A 22,350-nucleotide genomic window follows, 5' to 3' on the forward strand; every position below is an offset into this window, starting at 1 on the left:
TTTATTTAAGCTATTGAATTTCAAAAAAAAAAAAAAAAAGCTTACTGTATTGGATAAACCCTTGGGCAAGCAAAAGAGACCCCTGCAGCCAGATTTCACTCTTTTTTACTCCAGGGATGATGCTGATTCTGTACACACATCATTAGGTGGCAGACGGTGCTTTTCTGACCAAACTGTTTCCTTAATGCTGGCAGAACTACTATTATTTATGTTATTCAAAGTACTTAATTGCCTTTCCAGGCTCTATCATGGATTTTACTTTGCGTGCTTGTGAATGTGGCCCGGAACCATTCAAGTTTTCTTGGCTCTTCCTGAAGCCGCCTCGACGAACGCGCGTTCTGGCCAGGTGGATCGCCGCGAGGTTCCCGGAGGAAGGAGTCAGCGGGGCAGAGCCTCTGTGCACGGATAAACGGGATAACTTTGGAGAGCAAAGTCATACCTGTGTGCAGGGAAAAAAAAAAATCTTCCTTTTCAAGCAGCCACAAAAAAAAAAAAAAAAAAAAAAAAAAAAAAAACAAAAAAACATAGCAGCTCTGAAGGTATCGGACAGTTTCTGGTTCAGGGTGAGGATGTTACGGGCTTCAGATGGGTGTGCCTACACGGAGAATGGAGGTTTGCGGAGGTGCTGGGGATATCCCCGCCAGTCAGTCCATCCTGAATATTCTGTTGCAATGTTTTGCAGCCTTTTTGTTGCAATGTTTTGCAGCCTAAAGACCGCAAACCGCCGTCCGCAGAAGTGCTTCTAATGCTTCCAACAGCCGGGGCTCCCGGGTGGTCTCTGCCGAGCACGATGGCAAAGGACTCCTGGAAAACCAGTGCTCCTCGAGGAATGTCGTCCTGACTCTCTGCTGACCTGGCAGCAGGATTTTAATAAGGGGCGCTGATTCCCCGTGTTCCTGCCTCGTATTCCATCATCACCAGCACATCTTAATTTACGTAAATCTTCCTTACTGCGAGAAATTCAGAATGTCTCTGTCGCATCAGTAAGTAACAGAAACAGAGGAAAGCAGTGTTTCCTCTTCCCTTCGTTCTCCTGCTAAAACACAGGGACAAAAGTCTTTAGTTCAGCACACATCACCTTAACGCTTAAACAGTGATCAATAATCTCGGTCTTATTATCTATGCAAAGACATCCAGAATTTGTCTTTTATATTTAAGTCATTACCCAAATGAGCAGTGTTATCTCGAGAACTTCACGATTTTGTAATATGTCTTGCTGTTTCGTGTCCTCTCTTCTGCCTGCTTGGGAGGCCAGGGATTTGCCTTAATTCGCTTATTCTATGATTTCCTAACAAATGAGTGTTACATGTCCTACCCTGCTAGGAAAGACTTTTGCATTTCATAGCTTATTGTATCAATTACGTTATTGTCAGTGTCCCACGATCCAGTGCTATCATCCAAAAACATGCAAAGATGGAAGGATTAATATAAGCTATATAGAAAGCTACCTAAAACCTTTAAAAATGACTATTTATGTTATTCTTAAGCAGGTTCCACTAAGTATAATTAATTCAAGGCCAAAACAGTAAATGTACAGGTRGGAGAACTCCTCCTGTGGAGCACAGCCATGGCAGGTTCTAGCACAGCAAAGGTCTTCAGTGCCTTTGCTTGTCCTTGAGGGAGGTTTCATAAATCTGAAACACGTGCAATTTCATTATATAGCTTGTCAAAAATGTTTTTCAGGTTATTATCATTACTATGCTTTAATGGCTTTTGTTAAATGGCCCTGGATTTGTACTTTATGTTGTTCAACATACCATAGGATCCTTCATAATAGAGTAAGAAATTAATTTATCCAGAATATTTAACAGGACAAAAGGAATGTTTTTCCATCTGTTAGTTCAAAATATTTACCATGCCCTCCCCCCTCCTTCCTCCCTACAGCCTTCACCTTGTTGTGCCTGGAGCTTAATGACTTTAATGTGCAGTGTGAGCTAAGCCCGTGATGATTCTCAAATGCATTGCAGGTGAGTGTTTATGCCACAAATAAATACAGTGGATTGCTCTTAAACCCCTGCTTTAGAACGTTTATTAAGGTACAATTTCTGTCTTAACATAAATCAAAGTACTTAAAGTGCCATATGATACCAAATGTTTAGTTTAACTGCATAAAATTGAGCAAAACCTCTATACAGCACTTTATAGGTGCTATAAAACTCTTGCACTTGGGGCCTCACCTTTTTGCATCACCCAGATCAATCAAGTCCGCTGCAGATTCTGGATAGGAAATGCGCCCATGAAGCCAYGATTAGCTTTCAGAGCTTCGTTCTTCTAAGTTATTGCTATCTTCAGTGAAGATGTTTCAAAATATGACAGAATTGCAAAGAAACAGGAACTGCATTTACCATGATTAAATTTACTTCACTGTCGTTAGACTCTTTTTTCATTCTCCGAAAGAAAAATCTTGTGCTTTGGCTCCAGCATGCATTAGTAACCCATTATGAAAGATCTGCCACACGGAGGCATGCAAACACATTTTTTTTTAATCACTTCATATGGAAAGGGATGTGTTATTATAAAGCTCCCTGTGTCCTGTACTCTTCCTGTCTCACTCTTAAATATTACTGGACTTACATACACTTTCCTTAAGACATGTCCTTGCATTTTCTGTAAAAAGAATGCATTTTCTGTAAGCTCTTTTTCCTCAGAGAAAGCTGAAAATGGCTGAGGAAGCATTCTTTTTCACCAGAAATCTATCTGAGACCAAAGATCTTGGCCCGAGGAACCTCCTGAATTTCGAAAGGATTCTCTGCCAAAGCAGACACCTCCTCCCCTCCCAGCTGAGGACATCAGACCACACAAATGAGCGCTGCGGGTTTATCGCCGTTTTTTCCTAAATAAGCTAATCAAGAAAGATTGATCCTCACATATCCCCAAATTATTTAAAGCCCCTGGGTGTTCCCCGGGGCAGGAATGTGTCAGGCTACACGCCTAGCAGCCAGATCTGCTCGGGTTACACCTGAAGAGATGCCCGCAGTGAGCCTGCGAGAGCAGCCACCCGCGTTGTGCAGCCTGGCGGGACGGCAGCGCTCTCGGCAGCCTCGCCTGCCGGAGGGGACAGCAACGAGCAGATCTGCATCATTTTAAGTACCTGCAGGAGGAAGCTGCATATTTACTCTACAACCTTATTCAGCTCTCTCATTTTGTTACTCTYGTGGGCGTAACGAGTTTTCATAGAGAGGCTGAAACTTTTTCATTAAGGATATGGAAGGGGATGTCATGTCCATCGGGCGTTTGAAGGAGAAAAAGAGAGTTTCATCAGCAGCTGATCAGTATGCAAGCGCAAGCCTGGAGCCAGATAGCCAGTATCTAGACTGAGRGAGCATATTCAGAAGCTTTGGCTTTGGGGACTGTGCTTAAATTACCAGATAGCATGTGTGCTTTGCTCAACGTACAATTGCCCCTTTGTGCCTGCAAATGTTTTCCTCAGGATGCACATATTGCTGCCGCTTGCTGCAGTGGCATAAAACTGCCCTTTAAAAATCTCCCAGTTACTTGGCTGAGCAAGAATAGTTATAACTGAAAAAGTGAGAAGTGCTATAATGTGTAGACTGAACCAAAACATTTGTTCTATGCTCCGTCAATGAAAGGATGCATTTTCATAGCATTTATGGGATGGACATGAAATATTGTGTAATTAAGCCCAGCGATATAGGAAGGAAGTTTTGATTTTGAATAAAATGCTCAAAGGTTAGTTCAGCAYGACATAAGCACCCTTTGGACGAAATGCCTCGGGAATGAAGGAAGTTCACACCCGTGTCCGTGACGTTGTTTGCTCCCTCTGGCTGGGGACCAGACGAACGCAGTGCGCAGGCTCCCTGTGTAACCCGGGCAAGACCTTTCATCTTTGTAAATGAAAACATACAGAAGCAGAATCGGGTGGGAGGAAGAAACTCTTATCCACTGACTCCACTGCCGGCCTTCCGTGTATCCTTAGTATCCCTGTAAATACATAATACGCACAATTCACCACACAGCTATCATGCTGTTGTTAAATTCACATATATTACTACCATCCAGTAATTTGGCTGCCAGATTACCATGCTTTCCAAGCGTTTGGCAAGACCCTTCTCTTTCTAACTGTGCTGTAAATCCTCATGATTTCCCYATCTAGACCTTTATTTATCTCCCTTGGTTACTTGTACTCCAAAGCAGATCTCCTCTCAAAGTCCTTTTTTCCCCTGGCCAGGCCAAGTATTTTTTGCAAGTGGAGCAGTTCCTCATCAGACRTTTCCTCCACCCTTGAGTTACGGCGCTTTTTCTGGAGGGTTTCCAAGCTACTTGTGAGGTGGGTTTGGGGGGAGGTCCCCCCACTCCAGATTGGAGCCCCGAGCTAGGCAGAATTTTGCAAGCAGAAGGCTTTACTCAGTGGCATCATTTTTCCTGAACTTTGTGATTAATTCCTTTGCTGATGCATCTGATCATTTGATCTGATTTCCTGGCAACTTATTTCACTAAACTGCATCTTCTCCCCTGTGTGCAATTTGCTTCATCTCTCCTAGGCCCCAAATGTGAGGATTTGTTCTTGACCTGTAAGCATATCTGTTTGAAGTGTTTTTTCCAAATTCTTCCTGACAACACCCTGATAAGTATTGTACCCACTTGACAGACACTCTTATCACCACCCTGCTATCATTTTTTAGAGTTTCCTAATTTACAGTAACTTCCCCTCTCTCTGCTCCCTTGCTCCRGCGTTCAGATGAATTCCTATTCTAGCTGGAGCAATTTCAGCAGGTAGCGTAGCCTAAGGAGATATTTTATCCGCTGCAGGAATTCTCAGAATTCAGCAACGTTACATAATCGCACACAAATAGCAAGAATTAAGACAAGTGTGATGTATTTTGGCCATTTTTTTTTGAAAATGAAACAAATATTCTATACCTGTATTTGACATGTATTTTAAGTATACCTACTGGATTGAGGTCTTTCAAAAYAGAAACAACAAATGCAAAATCAGTATCATTCTAATCCTTCTGAGTTGCCTCCACCGCTTTGTCTCTGAGACTGTGAGGGTTTGCCTGGCCGAGGCACGTGGAGAGTTTCRTGACAGAGTGGGAGAAATCACAAAAAGTAGACAGGATATTTAGACAAAAAAAAGTGCAATTCTTCCCTCGTTGGTGAAGAATTGGATATTAGTAGCTAATCTACCTGGAGAGTGGAGAAGAAAATTTCACAAATTGATGATCAAAAGTAAAATGAGGACAAGATATTCTACCTAAGCATTTGCTAAAGGAAGGGGCTGGAAAGGGGGATGAAATACACCATTTTCTTTCTTACTTTCCTTCAAAGAGTGAATGAAAAATTGTTCTGCACAGCAAGAAAATCACTTGTAATGTAATTCAGAAAATATATTATTTCCTTTAGAAGCATCTTGCTCAACACTTGTCTTCACATTTCCATTCCTTAGAGATTACAGTGCTTTACATTTTTCTATCTCTGAGTTCACCAGCTTGTGGTTTAGAACTGCAAACAGTTTCATAAATATTACTCACYGCATTAGAAAAAAATCAGAGTCATGCTCCTCCACGTAAATGACAAGTGAGTAAATACAAGTTACATGGGTGACTAACCGAAATATGAGAATAGCGTTTCCTGACGTTATGCAAGTATCACCACGGYTGTAGACAGAAGTAATTAATACAGAGGGTAAATAGATGCTACAGTTAGCGTTATCTCTAGGTCAAAGTTTCAATGACAGGTCATTCTAGCTTTCTTGGCTTTGAAAATTTTACCTTACATTAAGACATTTTGTTTCYTAGGGATATAATATTTAGGGTATAATATGCATATATTGCATATCTTTTCTGTCTGAAGTTTCTAAATCCTCTTCTACACTTGAAACATGAGCTCATGTGTTATTGCCAAGAGAAAGCTTATGCCATAGCTCCATGGACGCTTTAAAGTAAATCCATAAATCCACAAAACCAGTCTCCGTCATGCTTTTGTAGTGGCCTCACCTTTCTTGAGCTGCTGAAAATGCACCTCCCTCCTCTGTGTGTGCCTGTAAGTGACTACATACTCCATTAACAGCAGCTCCTTGTTCCTTTCTGCCATGGCTAGACCCTCTCCACTCCGCTTTTGGTGAAAACTGCTTCTCTGTTCAGACAAATTCCCTTCCTCCTCCACTGTTTTGCTCATACAGYGTTATTCCAGGACCCACAAATTTTGATAGTCTGTGCCCAACCCAAACATCACTAAAGCAGTACAAGATTAAAATAGCTATACAGGCTCATAAATACTCTTTCATACCCAAAGGAAATCAAGTTCTCACATCCTCTACAAAAGGGAAACTTTTTGGATGAATTCTGTGGCAGTAAAACCCGTGAGGATTTCTTTAACGCTGAGTTCCACTGCGAAAGACGGGCCGCGATACCAGGACATCCTGCAGTGGTGGATGAGGATTTGTCTTGCAAATAGCAATTATGAACCAAATCCCACTAATACAACAGTAGGTGATGTAAATGCCTTTTACTATGATCACAGACGGTCAAAAGTCCACTGCCTCTGTGGTAACCATTTAATTAAGTCTTATTTTAGAAGGAACTGAAGAAAAAATATGAAGTTTTCTTCTTTTACCTGCAAAGGAATGCATTTTTTTTTTCTGGGAACTTGAGCAGTCAGTTGATGTGACATATCTACAAGAAGATCAACAACCTCAAACATTCAAATAAACTACAAGAATGCAATTTCACTGCAGTGACAGTTTTATTTCAAATATCTACAATCTCACAGTGAATGCCAAGTATATTCCTTAGTAAAATTACAGGGAATGTAGAATGAAAAGAGGAAACTGAGCTCAGGAACGGAACAGATAAAAATCCTATTTTTGTGAATGACGCCAAGTAACAACATCCCATCCTGGCCCCAGTATAAGACCTGGAGAGTTGATTCCCGTGGCAAACCATGTAAAATCACACCCCTTCCAGCTTATAGTTACTCACGCTCTGAACAATGAGTGCTTTGGGGTAGACTCTGAGAGCTCTACTTAAATGCCTTGCTATTCAATTTACATATAACCCTGCGGAAAACAAGAACTGATTCTTAATTTATTTGGGGAATGTGTCCCTCAGGGTCTTTCCAGGCACTGGCAACAATTGTGTTATTTTGGTTGGCTTTTCTGTGCTGCATGTGAGTGTTTGCATTGCTACAAAGAAGATGGACAGACAGACAGAATGAAGTTTGGTGCTTTTACAACTTCTTAAAATCTTGTTCCAGGGAATAAGACAGTCTGCAGAATTCATCGGAGGTGAAAGGGCTCAAAACAAGTGTCTCGCATTGAAAGCTTGTGCTAGGTAGCTGCTGTGGAGGAGGAGGTGGGACCAGCAAACACAAGGGCGTTCRTGTCTCCTTCTCTTCTTCCAGCCTAGCTGTGGACAGGCACAGGGCTCATCTCCCAGATAAGTCAGAATTACATTTGAAAAATAAAAATAAGAATCATTTTGCAGTGGCATCTTTAGTGTCATTAGATTTCATTAAAAAATGGCACTGTCCTTGGTCATTTCTCCAGGGTTGTTTTCTCCAGTAATTTAGTCCTGGATCCTGAAAGGCACCTCAGCRTGACTGAGGATCTAGACCTTTAGGTCTGAATGAGAATTAGATAAAGCAATGGAGAAAGGCCACATCGTTCACATTGTGCAAAAACACAGCTTGGCAGTCAAATGTTCAARATCTGTACCACTTAGGAGTCAAAAATCTCACTTTCTTAAGTCAAACAAGTACATTTGGATTCTCACATGCCAAAGATATACTGAAAAACCATCAGAATTTTATACATTTTTCCTCAGAATTTATAGTTATCATATTTTCACTTTTTTCTTCCTTTTGAAAGCYGCCTGTCATATTGTGCCCTGTCTGCTCTTTTTGCTGAGCACTGCTCAATTTCTTCTTGTTATAACAGCCTGCTAGAACAAATCTGCTGTAGTTATTAATAATATACACMTGCCAAAATATTTTCACTGACAAAGTGAAAAGCACTTCCAGCATTACAGCTACGAGGAGGAGGTGCATCAGCCCACGCAGTGCCATGGTCTCAAACCTCCCRGGGCAGGAGGAGGAGGAGAGCCCTGGTCCTCAGACGGCCGTGATGCTTCAGTCAAGACATTCGTGCTGTGCATAGTGCTTGCCTAAAGCCCAAACCCCCAGCACACGCAGATGAAGTATATGTTACCTACGTGCCCTTGCATACCCCTAGAAAAAAAAGAAAAAAAGAAAAAAAAGAAAAACTAGGAATCCCAAAACTCAATAGCAGTAACCTCCATGAGAATGATTCTGCAAAACGGCTTACTGGAGAACACAAGCCCTGGCTTTAGGCTTCTTCACCACTTTCCACACTTTGCTTTTTTGCTAATGCAAATAACAGCAAAACAAAATATATCCCTATAAGCTTTCTCTTAAGTGTGACCCTTTCTATGGATTTTCCGTGGAGGATCCTCCTGTCTCCACTCCTAACTGTCCCAGTATCGTTTCAACTTCTGGCCACTCATTGTATCAACAAAAATAATCCTCTATCTTATAGTCCTTCATCAGCCTGAAGGCCAGGACCCTTCAGGCTTCCTGGTGCCCTGAAAGCCCTGACAGGTAGTACCACAAGGTCCATTTCTTTCTAACCGTTTCCTACTTTACAGTGCATTCTGTCCAACAAGCAAGGRCAAGATCTTGCCCAGAAAACTGAAACAGCAATGCTCTTTTCAGCACATTTCCGGCCTTTATTTCTCAGGAATATTTCCCACAGACAGCTGCACACCCAGTGTTCCTCTTCAYAGGAAAAGTCATCTGGCTCCAAGACTGAAGTGCTGGTATTTTCAACAGCATGATAATGTCATAGATGTTACACCCAGAAGATAACATTGTGATAGTCAGATCTGAACTCCTGCACAGCGCAGCCATGGAAGGCAGCCAGTAACCCAGCAACCTGCAGTACATCAGAAGTGTTTCCAGGAAATAAAGAAGAAACAGCAAGATTTTAACAAACCTTTCACAGTTCCCCCAGGACTGGGAAGAACCGGTAGATGAATCACCATCCACAGTGCAGAGGCAGGGCTGTGGCACTGCTGCAGTGTCGTGGGGCAGGGAGTGAGGCCMCAGGCTGGCCTGAAATGGGGTCTTGGACGGTGTGGGGGCCCCAGAGAGGATGGTTCGGTCCTCTAAGGTTGGTGCCCTCAGGSCCCTAACAGAAATTTCATTGGGTTTTGGCCTACAACTGTGTTTTAGCCTACAACTGCACCACCAGAGATTTTGATATAAGCATCAACTGGCTTAGCAAAGTCTAGACAGGAGATTCTGTAAGAAAAAAAGAAAAARGAAAAATTGTTCCACAATAAGAATTTTTGCTAATTCAGAATGATTTATCGAATCTGGTTAGCATTTCTTTGTGGTGTTGTACAGGATACTCAGCAAATAGAGATTTAGCAGTCAGGCATTGTTAAACTAAGACAGGCTCCCCCTTATAAAGATTAATTTTGTGTACTTTCCATTTACACTAGCCATAGTTCTCCTGCAAAGTTCTTCTGAATTTACAGGCCCTAGAGTAACTATTTTCTGTTGATGCTGCTGCCTTAGGGTAAGCCAGAGATCCTACCAATGGCTGGTCAAAGCTCTAGAAACAAAACTGCAGCAAGTGCTCAAGATTTTACCGTAAAAGCTACAGAAAGGGGGTAAATAGGGAAACACTGTTCTTCAGATCAAATCTGATACATCTGAGAAAGAGGATGGCTTCAAAAGCCAYTGTGCATAGACTGTACATAGCCTGCTCCCAAACTGAGTCTGGAAAAAACATCAGCCTAGTATCTGTCTGGTACAGCAGTCATCGAGGTAGTGGCTTTAAGGAACAAAGACATTAAAATAGGAGAAGTATAAAATATTCCTCTTTCCTTATGCAGGCCCAGATATACAAAAATACAGAAGCTACTTTCTGATGGTAAGTAAAAATTCTGAAGAAGAAAATACACAGTATGAACATAAGGAGCACTTCCCTACCAGATAAAGGACGTTACCATCCTCTTCCTCTGAGCACTGCTCTGCTCTCTGCCACCCTAGCACTGACCTCCAGCCTTCTCTGCTTCTAGTGCCTCCTAAAAAATGTGCTGCTCCAAATCCCAGCAATGTTTCCAAGAACATTCAGTGGAAGGTTAAAAATAATACAGGCACAAAGCCCATGACTTTCTCCTGTATTTGATATTAAAAACAGGTTAAAAGCCAAAACAGTACTGCTCTCTGGGAGAGGAAGCAAAGAAATAATAATACTTAGCACATGTCAACTACCTGCTGCAGTATGTTATAAGAAAGAAAAGAATGATTTTGTCTGTTTTATGTATGAGAAAAATCAAGAAGAGCTCAGTGGTGGCAGAAGAGTGATAGTAATCATCACTGTCCAGAGGCCTTCATAACATAACCTATCTTGAATAAGTGTGATTTTCAGCTACCAGGGGCTGAAAATCACATCTCCCCTCTAGGAAATATTATTCAGATCTAGCCTTTCTGATTTGTTAGATGCTAGCTTTTAAATTAATTTTCTCAGATATGCCTATTTCTCCAAGTTTTTTGTTTCCAGTTCTGTACTAATCTTTGCAGTTGTTCTCTGTGCTTAGAAACAGCGCTATTCACTGCATGTAGGGGTGTCCCAGTTTTCCGGGAGTAACTAACCACTAGTGCTTCTGTGCTCGGCCGTTGTGGGGTTGCTGGTTGTTCTCAGCACCTCATAGTCAGGGGAGAAGCAAGAAGAAACAAGTGCAAAACTGAGGAGTTAATGTTTGCRATTCCTTTTCTAATTAACAGCTGCAAAGCTGCTTCAGACCTCAGACACACACTGACTTYATAAACAGATCTTCTTTGTTTTAGCCTGAGAAAACACTACAACAGCCTATTTAAGAAAAATGGAAAGATATCCAACTTCTTTTACAATTCTACATTTTTATTTAATTGGGCAGATTGATCAGGGAAACCTACATTACTTAAGCTGTCAGCAGGACTGCCCTGAACTCAAGCTGCCTCTTTACTTTGCTGGCAGAGGGAATCAGAGCAACGAAAGTTAAAGAGAGAAAAAAAAAAATTTTCTTAACACTTAACAGAACTAGAGCAAAGTATTGCATACTAGTATTCAAGATGTGTTATAGATATCTCAATAGATTAGGTCATACCTTTAATTTCATATCTAAAATTTCATTCCCTTCTCAAACTCTTTGATGAACCCATGATTGAAAGCAAGYGCTTAGAAAAAGACATTGTCATTCTATATCCTGACATCACAAACCTCATTAACTAAATAGAGAGTAATTATATCRGGGGTATAATTGTACAGTGACTTACCAAAAAAATGTAAACAGATACACTTACCTATAAACTTGACAATTAATGTCTACAATATCCTAGAAATACATATAAATGTCTACAAACATGTACATGCACACACATACATAGCCCATGCCAGAGTCACCCACTTTGTGGACCTTGGCACATTCATCTTTATTTTCTAAAAGTGATAATACCAAGAAAAAAAATCTGTCAGATATTCTTGGGTCACTTGAAACAGCCAGGAAACATATAATTTCAGACCTGTCAACAGCACAGGTCTGGCCAGACCCCCAGGTTTCTCATGTAGAAATCCAGCAGCCTCAGTGCCTTCCTTTAGATGCTCTCCTTGAAAATGTTCCCAGTTCTTAAAGTCKACCTCCGCTGAACTACTTCGTTCACATACTCACCAGAGCAGCTTTTTTCAAGCACCCTCCCGCCATTTCCTCCAAGACCAGGATTTTACCTCTTCTTTACTTTGACATTTGACAGAGTGAAACTCTTTTCTTGTGTCCAGCCAGGGTTTCTCTGAATCTTCATCTTCATGGCAGTCATCAAATCCTGCAGAAGAAACAGTGACAGGCATGTCACAGGCAAAGAAAGCATATAATAACACTGCTGCTTTTTCTTAGTGAAATAGTGTACAAGTTCTGGGTATCCTTAGAAGAAATGTGCTTGGTTACAAATACAATATTGGTATTTGATTAGAAATATACTACTAAACTTGTAAAAAATATAATCATCAGTCTTTCAGAAAATAATGTTCTTGCATTTTGTCATCTGTCTAGCTCAGTGCTTGTTTTTAATTCTGATATAGAAATAATTATCTGATCTAACAGAGTTTCAGAAGCATTTTGGATGCATTCAGTTCTRTATGTAGGAAAAAAGGAAATGCAAAAAGGAAATGGCAAAAAACTACAGGTGTCCTTGGGACCCAGACACTGAGAGAATTCAGAAATGTTTATTGATCGGGTACAACACGATACATACACAAATTCAGGTGAAGGATTTTCACTAGGAAAACAGCACAATAGAATATCCACCCTTATTTCAAGGGATGACCTGAAYTTTTCTTTCAAATTCAGGAAATAATTACTCTTGCTGGAACTCCTGAGGAGCATGGCCCTTCGAATTTCACCCCTTTACCTTGCATACCACTCCCACGGTAGAGTGGCCCCGTCTCCAGCCCGAGGCCGGCTGGCTCGCCCGGACCGTTTCCTTTTCGTAAGGGCACCTTGTTCCTCCCCAGTTAGGCAAAATGAAGCTTTTCAATGGCCAGAATGTTGAGCAATCCATCAACATACCAATATATCATCAAATCGCTGGGTTGAAGCAGACTGCTTTCAGCACTGGGGGGGTTTTGTGGTATAAATCTCCAATTACTCCCAATAAAACCCCTTTCAGTATAGTATTTTCAGGCTCTGCCTGTGTCTTGATTATCAGCTCCTTTTTCGGGGAGGGGAAATATTGATTGGATGTTTGTTCTTTTCTTACTCTATATCCAACACAGCTCTGCAAAAGCAAGAGAAAGATTCCTGTTGACTCTAGGCTTCAATCACACCTTTTTATGAACCGGAGCTATTAATGCATATTTAAGACATTWAATGCAGGCCCTGACCCCTAACCTGACAGCGTAAAGAAAAGCTCGTATCCCTAACAAGCTCACAGGCAAAATATAAATCCATCAGCTCTGAAGATCAGATGCTAAATCACTCGTTAGGAGTTTTATAAGTTTTATCATGATGAAACCATGGCTTTTCCTGTGGTAAACAACCACTTTTGTTCTTGGGACAGTCAATCAAGACAGGGATGGACTACGTGACTTCCCAGTGTCCACTCCCTGTCCTGCTGTCTGTGCTTTTTCTTGTTGATATCCTACCATCTCATATTTTATTAGCTGAACAGCAGATTTCTGCGCCCTTCTCTATCTCATTTAAAAATTTAATATCTGTGCACCTCATGTCATAATACCATCTTTTATTTTCACTTACCTTCATTGTTTGTATCAGAAAATGTTTTCTACCATCATAAGCAGTTGGATAATTCCTGGGGAAAAACATTTAAAAATTAGGAGTAGGTGCTTGTGATTCTTTGATTGGCATTGCCATTCTTTTCCTCTTTGGGTCAATAGCCTGCCTGCATATGTGACATACTATCAAAAAACCCCTTCATTTTAAGTCTCTTAATTATTATAGCTATTTGCTTTATTCCTAAGAAATAAGTTTTCATGTGTCAGATTTGCTCTACTTCCTCCAAAGGCTATATTCACTAAAAATACGCAAAGTTGCTTAATAGAATCCAAAAGGCTAGAAAAAATAATTTATTAAAAATAAATATCTAAATGATACAGCTATATAATCTCAGTAAAAAAAAAATAATCTAATCCAATAGGTTTGGGTTCTTTTCTTTTAGTAAAAACTTACATTTGTCAAAACAGATATCAGAAGTTAGTAAGAGAATCTGGTTTGTAACATCCACTGTGCAAACAAACTAGAGGTATTTTCTTTTACTTTTGCATGCAGTGTGCTTTTCTGTTCTGTTTTACTTCCAGTTCCTCAATTAAGAGAAAATACTTGTAGATTTGATAATTCACCCTGACACTACAACCAGATCCTCTGAGCAGTGTCAGTGTTCACATCAAAGCACTTGCACGTGGAAACTTTTTTTTTTTAATAAGGTTGCACTTCACAGACTTAATGTTATAAAAATACRTAATTATGTTGGGCTGCATCTAGAAGGCTGAATAAAAGTCCTGCTTGAGTAAGATGAGGCTGCGTCTGCAGTCTTCTCCACTGGCAAATGTCCGAGTGCAAAATGGGGATTGCGCTTCTGCCATGTGGAGGCCTGGGTTGAAAGTACCTCCCCCTCAGCTTCTGCCCTCTCCAGTGAGCTACCCCAGGCCAGACTAACTTGCCCTCACAAATGCTTTACGACATCCTCTATATTCCTTTTTCTGTCCATCAGTGCATTTGACTTTGCTTGTGTTTTATCTGTGCAAACCTGCAATTGCAGCCTGCGCAGGGGCCAAGCACAGGCTGGGGGAAAAGCCCAGCTGGTGTGGGAGAACTTTATTTTTCTCCATCTCTGTCTATAGTTCACACAGTAGGGCAAAGTTCTAAAAGTTAAGWATGCATATTTAACCTCCTAAAGAAAGTATTAAGAATATGGCAAAGCAGAATATACAGGAACAACAATAGTAATAAAAGAACTGGTGTTCAGCTTCTCAGTTTAAAACATGGCTGTGTTACTTCAATATAATTTGGAAAATACTTTCAATCTAATGAGGTCAGTAGAAAAGTCAAATTAATAAAATTAAATTTATTATATTAAATAAGTCAAAAACATACAGGCTTTCTGAAATGTAATCTCCTGCTCCTCAAAAATGTGAAAAGGAGAAATCAAAGAAGTATATAGTTAGTAATGTTTTTATTTAAAGAGAGTATTACCAGTACTTAACCAAGCACTGATTGGAAATGAAGCTGGACGATGTTACTGAGATGAATCTTATACTATTAAAAATATGCACGTCTGTCATAAGCAGCAATTTATACACGCATTTAAAAAAGTTGATCTTAATCCTGTAATGAGATTTCATTACTTTAAAGTGTTACAACTAGAAAATATATGTTTTTTAATTTTGCCAACGCAATCACCTTCTTGAAGAGGCTCCCAGAACCAGGGGCCRGCAGTGCAGTGATGGGGATAAGCCGTAGGTTTTGCCAGGGGAAGGAAAGGAACTTAATGGAAATAGGAGGTCATCAGCACTTCCCATTATTGTGCTTTAAATACGCTCAGCATTCATTCCCTTGCCATTGTTTCTCATATTCACCTTTGGAAGCAAGGTCAGCAAGGACTATTTAAAAAAAGTCAAAACAAAATTTCAGTATGTCTTTGAGCCATCTGCATGGAAAACTGCAATAACAGTGATGTCTTACATAGAAAAAATAAAAGTTCTCCCCCTCTTTTCTTCTTTTTGGCTCACACTGATTTTCCTTAGATCTTTTAGGAGATTTGTTTGGATGAGACTAAGCGCAGGATACTAGCCTCAATAAAAAAATCTTTCAAACAGAATGGGTGGATGCCTCAGTAATATGTATTACAATACTGTCAATATATATTTTTGTTTCATATACATGCAGCAATATGTTTTATTTGTGAACCTATTATAGATCTGTAGCCTAGACCTTTTCCCACCCAACAGAAGACAGCATCAGGCTCTTAAACTGCTAATCTAACTATACACAGTAATAATCTGAGATGTTAATASAAGTACCTCAGTACACAACGACACTAATAACAGAACTACACTAGGAAGAGTAAAATTTCAGTTATGCGTTTTTTTCTTACAAAAATTAACCAAACTATCCTGACCATAGTTTCGCATCATAACAGCAAAAACCACATCTCATGCCAACATCTGTTTAGTACTGGCCCCGCTATATCCCCAGTGCTACATAAGAAACGACAGGTTCTTTGATGGTTTCTCTTCTCACTATTCCATTTGTCAAACTGGACATTCCAAATGTCAAATTTGCACCTGTAAGATACAAAATATTAATCTGTTTTCTGCCCTAAACTGCATTTTCTTAAAGACGTGGGGGGATATCAAACCAGAATTCCTGACAAATCAGTTAAATTTAGTGAAATAGCAGAATAATTTTTTAGACCATAGAGTATTCCCTATTAGAAAGAACTTAACTAATGAATTAGCTATGTTTAGTAGGTGATAACACAAAAGCAGTGYGAGAAAGGGTATTTGCCAGGTGAAAAATAATGTGTTCTACAAATTGCAGGAGGAACTTGGTGACAGCTAGCTACAAGTATCATGCTATACTCAATGCCATCATGTCTCACATCTAGGCCTGCAAAAGACAGTGCAACAAGCTTCACAGGGGAATACAGTCCTGTGATTCTGCTGAAACCTGGACAAACAACTGATCTATACTAACATGCCGATTATTACCAGATAAACTGATTTAACATCATGCTTCCTATCAGTAAAATATCAGGAAAAATCAGGAAAATTGGTAMGTCTTGATCTACCTATCTGCTGATGTGTAAAATTAGACACCAGGATGTAGATTTCCCCCCCAAAATCTGATAAATTAGGAATATACTGAACCATTACATTCTGATATACTGAAGACTCATTTTCCAGACCAGATGTATAGTTTAGACTCTACGTGACATTAAATATTTTCTGTTTTATTTTGCTCTAGAAGCTCTTAACACAAAGGAAAAGTGCTAATCAAGAATATCAATCTCAGAATTTTTGAYTGAATGCATAAATGTAATTTTTATAACAGTATGTAGTGAGAAATGAAAATACAAATATCATTTAATTGATTACTTCATGCAGTTCTCTAACATTCAGCTCATATCAATGGAGATTATCCAGATTACACAAATTCACTTAAATTTCACAGTCATGAAAATTAAAGAACTTTCTCCTTGTAGTCTGTCTGCCTGGAATTTTCTGAAAATTATTGGATAGTGTTCCTCTGCTGTTCTTCATACCTTGTTTTATGTTGTGCCTTAAATAGTTAAAACTCTGTTACTCAGGTTTAATGTTGGATCRAAGCTGCTGTTAAAATAACGGCTTTAAATTGTGACTAGGAATTTTTTCAGTATAAACAGTGTTTAAGTGACTATAACGTTCCTTAAAAGTACCATATTGGCAACTCTGAAGTCTACTCTTTGTWAGTAATGTTTATTCTCCATATTGTCTTTAATCCTTAAACCTAAAGGATAGATTTTCATTTTGACATCACCAACATCCTGCTGATTAAGCCCAACTGCGGAATCTACAGAAATAAACACAATAGTTCTTATACATATAAGCAAGGAAGGTAAGTACATTCWCCGAAACATTATGACTAATAAAGAAAAAAGATCATTTTCTCAGAACTTCCGGGAATACATAGTCATGCAGAAAAGAACAAAGAAAGAATTATTCCTAATCAGAACCAAGAAAATCAGATTATCAGGTGCAGTAATGATAAGAAAACTATCACTGACCAATGCGAGAAGTGCTGAGAAAATAAGCCATTAATTATTATTTAAAGGAGATAAAATAAAACTGAATTACTTAAGAAACAGAGATTGCTGCTATAATTTATCCTTATTTATTTAAAAGAATGCTCAGAGTAAAATACAGTGCCATTAAAAAAAAATGTTGCATAAGTAGTATCTGCAATAACCAAACATGWTTCCTCACAATGAAAAAATCGTAATACAGGATTTTGATTTGTTCTGTCCCTGAGTTGGTTTTAGAAGGCTCTGAAGAAGTAATAATTTGCCTTTATTGCCATGAAGATGGTCAGTCTGCTTCAGGACTATATCACCTGTTTCTTCAGGAAACCCTGCAGGAAAAGTAAAATTAGGGACCTGAAAATTGTCATCACACCATTTTATAGATGTGAGATGAATATTAGGTAATATATCTAATAATATTAATATAGATTAGAGTATTTAATTTTAAGCAGCCATCTTCAGAAATGGGAGTCTAATTTTTATCTGAAGATAAAATTCCAAACATATATAAGTCAATTAATCTCTGAAATGTCACTCTGCAAGAAAACTGTATCTTTCTTCTTATCAGAAAATTAATCATAAATCTACTTACCTTCCAGCCTAAATAACATCACCWGCAAATCAAGTGAACCTTTCAATGAAGAGGTTTTTTTGTTTGTTTGTTTGTTTGGGTTTTTTTTGCATGTTTCATCTTTGGTTTGACAGATGGGAGAAGCTGAGGAAAAAAAAAATACTAGGGTCATCTTTTTGTCTGCTCAGACCTGTCTGTTCAGGACAGACTGTCCAGGATTGTCCCCAGCTGTCTACCTTCCAATGTTTTGACCATTTCGGTTTCAGATTATACAAGCAGTCTATATCTGTACCCTCTCACTGTAGCATCCACTGCTCCTGGTGAAAGTCAACATCTGGAACTGCTCACTGCGAAGGACAGAAAAGGACAGTGGTCACAAAATAGAGGACACATGGGAGATTAGGGAGAAGAYGGTAAGAAAAGTAGCTATGCCACATCACTGTTGACAAGTGTTTCCTATCAGCTCTTACTTGTGCTGGACCTTTTCAAACATGTCACCTTCCAAGAAATATGGTTTATGATACATTGTTGAGGAATCCACTGTAACAATTCATTCACTTGTCCCCACCTTATTTAAAGCATTGACCGAGCAATCATTCTTATATTGTACAAACATTTGATGCCTTGTTTAAACATTGTGCAACTAAAAACTTCAAAAAGTGTAATTCTATTGCAATAGTTATTTAACAGTGACATATATAGAATCTTTATAATACCAGTGTCAGAAATGCCAGTTCCTCAAGATTATTTCTATTGCTACCAGCTATGAGGTAAATGTTAATCTCAAACAAATTAAAATAGTTTTTGTGTGTGGTGAGGGGTCATGACTCAACATGCATCCAGATCTGCTGGGAGGAATTTAATACGAATAACACACAGTGGTTTCACTTCAGACTCCACTTTTTAGAGATCTGGAGCACTGTTTAAATGTTTCTGTAGAGGCACTATGGCTGTAGGAGTCGTACAAAGGAAAGAAAGACACAGCTTCTTCTGTGAAGGGCATCAGTAGTACAAACTACTCTAATACCTGTGTATTTCTATCAATTATGTTTTTACCTTTAAGTAGCTGCTTTGTTTTTTGTTTTTATTTTAAGCAGGCCTACGCATGTATCCACGATCCACTTATTACAGTTTACAAGGCAGAATGGTGGTGTTAGCTTATTAGTAGGTATTAAGCATAGTTTATCTCTATGCTTGGCTCTGCGGTGCTTATATCTTACTGGGCATGTAAGAGATTTGTTTGCTCAAGATAGTTCATAAACCGAGATTTCTCTGAAATATATTAATACTACTTTTTTTGTAGAAATAGTAAATGCCTGTGTTTCTCCACGTTCAGGAACCTTCCCCCAGCCCTGACCCAGCCTTTGAGCTTTTATTTCCCCAAGTCAAAATACTTCRTAAATTTGGAGTCACGTTTGATCAAAGCAAGTTATAACAACATGATTTCTATAAACATGTAGAAAATTGCCATGGAAATCCCCTTCTCTTCCTGCTTTGTGATACAGGTTTGCTGTCCTGTCATACTGACTCTCAGGTCTCAATTATAACTTCTCTCTTGTACTCAGGAGGAAGGAAGCAACCATATCGTCGACAGTGATGCTGACAGAGAAAGCAGGAAAAGGAGGAGAACAGGAGAGGAAAGGAAGCACATAGAAAGAAAGGACAGGGACAAGACTCATGGCTCAACACTGAGACATCAGGGACTTGCAGGCTCTTCCAGCGTTAATGACAAAGGGCCAGTTCCACAAATGTATTTTAAGTTCTTATGTCTCATTTAAGCCTCTGACCTTCTGCAGAAATCTAAGGCATCAAAAGCGGGCGAGTGCGAAACCTCTGTACAGTGTGTCTGTAACTTCTTGCACTGACCAGGGACAGCTGCAGCATGAGCGTACTAACGCTGGGGGGTTGGAGAAGCTGCCTCCAGAGCTGTCCGGACTTCCTCCCTTCCCGCTCTCTGCTGTGCCTCTTGCATAAATCCTTTTCTCACCACATATCCCCGGTTCACCTCTCAGTCTGACAAGACCTCTCGCTGGCCTYGGCTTCCTTCACTCACGTGACTTCCTCGGCTGCTCATCCCATCGCCAGAGAGTTTCTGCGAGAAACAAAGTGCACGAAGCAARCTGGCAGCATGGAGAAACAAATCGGCACTGCTCAGACATCTCGTGTCAGTTGAGGAGAGTAAGTTTTCATATTTAATTTTAAAAGTAACATTTGAGTTGATGTCACAGTGCAGATAAATGAGAAAAGACTGGAATTTGGTTTCCTCTAGCTAAACAGAAAAAAATATGAGACAAACATGGCAAGTGCTCTAATTAGACTGTCCCCTCTGCAAAACTTATAAACATTTTCCTAAAAGAAAATGTAGGAAAAACTTGAATATCATCTAACACATGCCTCTGCCACTCCAGATACAATGYTGAGCAAAACAGTGCATTGTGAAACCAGAAGCATTGATGAATTAATCCGAAATTAACCTTTCCATACAGGCTATAACTCAAGGTGCAGTTGAGAAGTTTGGCTCCTGTAACAGATACAAGAAACTTAATTTGCCACAGGAGGTTTTGAACCTTTAGCTCAAATAATCTTAAAAGTGTAAATTAAAGGCAGAAAAAGAATGCTGTTATCCATGCTTTGCAAATGATGCTTTCATTTATCAACGGTAATAGAACTAAAAGGATGGTTGTTTCTTGATAGATGTTTCAGCAAGCTGTGTAGGTCAGCTCCTGTGTTAGGTAAAGCTTGAATTTATACTAATCATTCAGTTCAAGTGAATGGATTGCCATAAACTGTTCTGATTCTGCTTAAAAAAAACATAATCTAGTTAGAAAGACACACAAACTGAATAGCTGTGCACTTTCTGTTGGGTATACTGAACTTACTGAAATTGTCTACATTTGCTAAAAAACATCCAGTCTTGTAACTCAACTGATATCAGAAAACAAATTACTACCTTATTTTCCTAACACAACTCCTGGAGGAGTACCCTGTATCACACAGGTTAGACAGATCCACTGGGGATGAAGGTACAAAAGCTAAATCAAAGGAAATGGCAGAAGAAGAACATGTCTATAATGCTGCCTGGAACCAATCATAGTTTATGGCAGCAATGCAATAGTTAGAATAGGGTATGAGTGCAATCAGTAAAAAACAATGGAACTAAGTAGTGTTCAAGCATTGTTTGTCCCTGTCTGACGTGGGGAGACCAGACAAGTCCAAAGAAGAGAAGGTTACTGAAGGTTAGAACTGAAGAAACACATAGAAAAATACTCCTACATCTCAGGATATAACTGAGCTGTAAGCGACTGGAAGCTGGGAGATTAAACCTGGGAAGGATCACCTGTTCTTGCCTCATCCTTGTATTTTTCTCTGAGGACCCACTTTCAGTCCCTGTCAAAGGACACTGGCCTATATGAACTCTTGGCTTGACCTGGTACAACTGTCCTTAAAGGACAGTCCTTATATAAGTTTTCACTAAAAATTCCTTTTGGTCACGGTACCTACAAAAAGCAACAAGACGTCAGACAAAACATTACTGCTGCACATCCCAGTGTTTAGTGTAACATCAGTGCTGGCTGCAACTGTGCCTTTGTTTCCTGCTGCAGGTGAGTGGAATGAGTGCCGAGAAAGAGTGTAAGAAAAGCTGTCTGGGAGCTGGGAGAGACCAGCTTAAACAGGCGTGGGGCATGGACTATCATGGAAAACGATAGAGCCTGATGTAAACCCCYGGAAAACTGCTACACTGCAGCCCAGTGACAACATCGGTTCTGGCTGCAATCTCGCCAGTCCAGATGCAGATAATAACGTAGCCTGCAACAGCAGCACGGTGGGCAATACCCACCCAGTTCTGGGTAAACGCTCAGAAATCCTTGTGCAAGGTCCACACCGCGGAGACAAGGCTGTTAGGAGATCCCACATGACTTTAAAACGCAATTTTTGAATGCAGTCTTTTCTTAACATACGTACCGTAACCAATAAGGCTAAACTTCCTTCATGCTCATGCTTTCTCAGCCAGCTGGGTGTGAGTCATTTCAAACAGATTTAGGCTGCTAATTGGCATGGTGGGGTTGCAGTGCAAACATACATTGCGCTACTTTGCGGCCTTCCCATGGTTCATCTCCGACCAAACTACTTCAGGGAGAGCTGAGTGGGATTGCTCCGCAGCCACGACACTAGGACAAAAGTCGCGTTATTCTGAGCCCTCTCTCCAAGCTCTCGCTTCTCCCACCAGCTCGCCCCCAGCTCGTGGCTCCTGCAGTCGGAGGCGCCCGCTTCCCGTGTTCCCCACCCCTCTCACCACGCTGCTTCCTCCGCTCCTCCCGGGCGACTCCTGGACGTGCGCTGGCCGAGCCGGGGGCGATGGTGCCCTGACGCGCCCCTCGGGGCCCCTCTGCGCCCGCCTGGGCCCGCCTGCCCCCCCCGAACCCCCTCGTGTCCCGGCTCCCCTCAGGCTGCCTGGTCCC

General features: G+C 40.2%; 1 long non-coding RNA gene across 2 annotated transcripts; it reads right to left on the reverse strand.

The window, feature by feature from the left end:
* Nucleotides 1-17,410: 17,410 nt before the first annotated feature.
* LOC146596363 (uncharacterized) lies at nt 17,411-22,300 on the reverse strand. 2 transcript variants are annotated; one of them, XR_014895749.1, is made up of 6 exons: nt 22,185-22,300; nt 21,854-22,059; nt 19,757-19,982; nt 18,183-18,237; nt 17,912-18,034; nt 17,411-17,648 (listed from the first exon to the last, which is right to left on the reverse strand). It is a non-coding gene; the product is annotated as an uncharacterized LOC146596363 (long non-coding RNA). The 2 variants fall into 2 exon arrangements; XR_014895748.1 differs by having other exon boundaries at nt 18,127-18,237.
* Nucleotides 22,301-22,350: the final 50 nt, after the last annotated feature.

The sequence above is a fragment of the Rhea americana genome, unplaced genomic scaffold, assembly GCF_003343005.1.
Source record: "Rhea americana isolate MKP2758 unplaced genomic scaffold, rheAme1 scaffold_202, whole genome shotgun sequence".
NCBI lineage: Eukaryota > Metazoa > Chordata > Aves > Rheiformes > Rheidae > Rhea > Rhea americana.